Here is a 4300-nt window from a genome sequence, read left to right on the forward strand (position 1 = left end):
TTCCTGGACTCCTGTTGTGGAGAGAATCCCTTTGGCAGGAAGATGTTTTTTTCCTAAAGGAAGCCTTCTCAGCTTTTTGGGTATAGTCACTGGATGGCTGGTGTTTTTCAGGAGTTGCTACAGCTCATCTGAGGCATAGAGACCTGGGTGGTAACTGTGGTCCTTACTCTCCTCTCACCAGGAGAAGTCTTGGAGATAGCTGCCCTGCTTCTGGGTTTCTTGCTGTAAATTTAGTGATCAGCTGCTGTAACCTGTGTGTCGTGTGGTTTGGCCAGTTTTGTTAGGGATAACTGGTTGCCCCTTAGAGCAATATCTGGGGGTTGATCTCAGGGTTCCTAATCTTTTGTATGTCTGAGGTTGGGTCTCTGTGCCCCAGAACCCAAGAGGTAATTTGTGGTGGGAGAGTACTGCTCTCCTGGTAACAGCAGGCTATCTGGGGCACAGCAGTTCCCTGGATTGGGCCAGTCTGTGGGACCTTTTCTGGGGATATACTGAGTTGCCTAAGTCTGTCCCGTTTCCTTCGTTCCTTGTTCCTTGTTAGGGTTTCTCCAGACAGTGACTCCAAGACTCTGGTGTCTTGGGGCACACAGTTCTGTCTGTAAGGCGTAGTTGGTACAAAGCAGGTCTCTGGGCTGGCAGAACATGCACCCGCATGCTAGTCTGCGGGAGCTGGGTTTCCAATAACTCTGTGCTCCCTGCTTGGGCCCGGATCCATGATGGCTGGGCATACTTGCCTGTCTGTGGTCTGTGGTCTGCGAGACTTTCCCAAGCAAAGCCTAGGTGACCCAAGCAGCACGGTTTCTTCCTTCCCTGTGGGGCCCTCTCTGGACAGGGATTCCCAGTCTCTGTTGCACTGGGGCACGCATCTCATCTGTAATGGTGAGCTGGGCATGCAGCCACTCTATGCTCAGTGGGAGCTCAGTTGTGATGGTGGTGGGTACCCATGGTCAGGGAAACCTTCCAGAAAATACTGCATGACCCGTGATCAGACTGGCAACTTTCCTTTCCCGGGGGTTTTCTTGCTACTGGGACTCCCCGTCTCTGGCACCCTTATTCCCACGATCAGCCAGGGAAAATGATCTGGACATGCAGGCATGTGGCTCCAGCCTGGAGACCCATGCCCTAGTTACCTGGGATCTCTTTCGGGTTCTGGTTGGGCAGCCCAAGTGTGGACCCAACCAATTCTCATGACATGGGAGCCTCTCCTCACCTGGGAAACATGATTGCTATAGTTTTAGGGCCCAGAGTTCAGTCTCCTGGTCGCTGCACAGAGAGTGCTGTCCTACTTTTCAGACACAGTGCTTTCCAGGCACCACCATATGGGCTCTCCACCACCCAAAATAATTCTTGATAGAGGAATATCGAATGGCAGAGAAACACTTAAAGAAATACTAAATGTCATTAGCCATCAGGGAAATACAAATCAAAATGACCCTGAGATTTCACCTTACACCCATCAGAATGGCCAAGACAAAAATCTCAAGTGACAACACATGCTGGAGAGGCTGTGGAGAATGGGAACCCTCCTCCACTGTTGGTGTGACTATAAACTTGTACCACTGCTGGTGGGTATGTAAACTTGGACAACCACTCTGGAAATCAATCTGGCACTTTCATAAACAACTAGGAATAGAGCTTTCTGAAGATCCAGCTATACTACTCATAGGCATATATCCAAATGAGGCTGATGTACATAATAAGGACATTTGCCCAACCATGTTTGTAGCAGCTTTATTTGTAATAGCCAGAACCTGGAAACAACTAGTGCATCCTCCAAAACTGAAGAATGGATACATAAATAGTGTTACATCTACATAATGGAATATTATTCAGCAATAAAATGAAGGAAATCTTGAAATTTGTAGGTAAATAGTGGGAATTGAAAAAGATCATCCTGAGTAAGCTATCCCAGAAACAGAAAGACACACAGGATATATACTCACTCATCTAGACATATATTATAGGATAAACCTACTAATATCTGTATACTTAAGAAAGTAATCAAGAAGGAAGACTCTGACTAAAATACTCAATCCCCATCCCAAAAGACAAAGAAGATGGACATCAGAAGAATTAAAAAACAGGGAACAAGATAGGAGCCTGACACAGAGGCCTTCTGAAATGCTTGCCCTTCAGACTATCAAAGCAACTGCTAAGACTTATGGTCAACTGCTGGACAGAGTGCATGGAATCTAATGAAAGAATTGGGAAATAGTAAGATCTGGAGAGGATAGGAGCTCCACAAGGAGAGCAACACAACCAAAAATCTGAGCAGAACAGTCTTTACTGAGACCCATACTCTAAGCAAGTACCATGCATGGAGATAACCTAGAATCCCTGCACTGATGTGGATCATGACAGTTCAGTGTCCAAGGGAGTTCCATAGTAATGGGAATAGGAACTGCCTCTGACATGAACTGGTTAACCTGCTCTTTATTCACCTCACCCTAATGGGGAAGTAGCCTTACCAGGCCACAGAAGAAGACAAAGTAGCAACTCCTGATGATATCTGATAGACTAACATTAGAAGTAAGGAGAGAATGTCCTCCCCTATTAATGGACTTAGGGAGAAGCATGCAAGGAAAAAGGGGAAAGAAGGTGGGATGGGAAAGGGAGAAAGGAGAGGTTTATGGGGAGATAACAAATGAATAAATAGTAATTAATAGAAATTTAAAAATATTAAAAATATATAATTCCTTTTGGATTTATATTGTAGGAGGTTGTACTTGGAGGGTGATGTATAAATAAAAGTAAACAGACAGAAGGTAGTCTCTGTGTCTTGGCCTCTGTTAATTTATATCTCTTTCTGTCAGTCTCAGTCTCAATATTTCTGAATTTGTCTACCTACCTCTTTCTCTCTCTTGTTCTCCCTGTCTCCCTATCTCTGCCTGCCACTTATGTTTTGGTATGAAAAGCTCTCATTTCTGCTAAAGGACTATAACAAGTTGACTGCTTGTGGACTTGACATCAGGGATTGTCTCTGTAAAAATATAAGCAAGTTCCCAATTAAATTTTTGTTTTTTGTTTTTCAAAGAGTAGGCTTGGTCAGGGTTCATTTTCATAGTACTTAATTCACTAACTGAGGACATATTTGTACATTTAACAAATAATAATGGAATCTGTGATGAAGTGAAAGTCACTTGTCAAAGAAATGTAACTTCATTAATGACCACTTGAAAGAAATATGTGACACTTTTTCTGAACTAAGAGTCTTGGACACATCATCTCTCAGTTGTATTCTATCAGCTTCCCAGATTGAGGCACATAGGGTTGCTCAGCCTTTCTCTAGCAGGCTGTCCACTTGGTCCTTTTAAAAACTGGCTCCTGAAACTCTTACTGGATTTCACCTTTTGCATGACATCATTCTCCCTTTCACCCATTCAGCACCTTGAAAGAATGTTGAGGTTTCCATGGAAATGCATAGGCAAACTTTCCTGTGTCCAGTATCTCTAATCCTGTGTACAGGTGACTTTTTCTTGGGAAACCCAACAAGCCTTTAACTCATCCCTTTATTCATATCCCACACCTTTACTCCTGTTTATCTTTGTGACAGTGTCAGGTAGGAAATGAAACTGTTTATTTAATTATACAGTTTCCTAAGTAGGGAAGCTTCAAAGTGATGTGGGATTAAGAGGAATGTACCGAATCACAAGGTGGTCTCCTATTGTGGTATTGGTTCTGAAATTTCCCAGCTTGTGACTTTGAACTAGCCAGTTACTCATGTACTCACTAAATGTACCTTCACATTCTTACGAATATAATAAGCTTGTATGGTCTAAGGTTCCCTGTGCTGTTTAGTGTTTAAGAGCAGTGAAAAGAGAAGGACAATTCCTGGGACTGTTTTGGCTGAAATAGAGAAAGACTGGGAAAAGTAAAAGACTAAGGGGCAAGATATTATGTGACGGCTGGTGCTGTTCTAGACTAGTGTTATCAAACCTCTCTGAGTAGCATTGCCTTAGGTGACCTGGCTGGATCTGCAGCTGTGTCCTACTCTTGGTTCAGTCAGGAATACTCCGGGTCCTGGGGTTATGAGTTAACCTAGGCCATCAGGCAGAAAAATCAGTCCATGTTATATGTCCTTTACAAAAGAGCAGCTGTGTTTCCTCCTGTATTCTTAAAACAAACACTCTAAAAGTAGTGTTTGTGCCCAGACTGCTTGTTCACAGGTGCCACCTGAGCTTGGGGTCTGAGGTAGCTGGGTAACCACTAGTTCATGGGTTGGATTCTCTTCTACATCATGAGTTCCTGGAAAGCATGCCTTACTATGCCCTCATTTACAGAATCTATTGGCCATGTTAAA

Source organism: Meriones unguiculatus, assembly GCF_030254825.1.
Source record: "Meriones unguiculatus strain TT.TT164.6M chromosome Y unlocalized genomic scaffold, Bangor_MerUng_6.1 ChrY_unordered_Scaffold_25, whole genome shotgun sequence".
Taxonomy (NCBI): Eukaryota; Metazoa; Chordata; class Mammalia; order Rodentia; family Muridae; genus Meriones; species Meriones unguiculatus.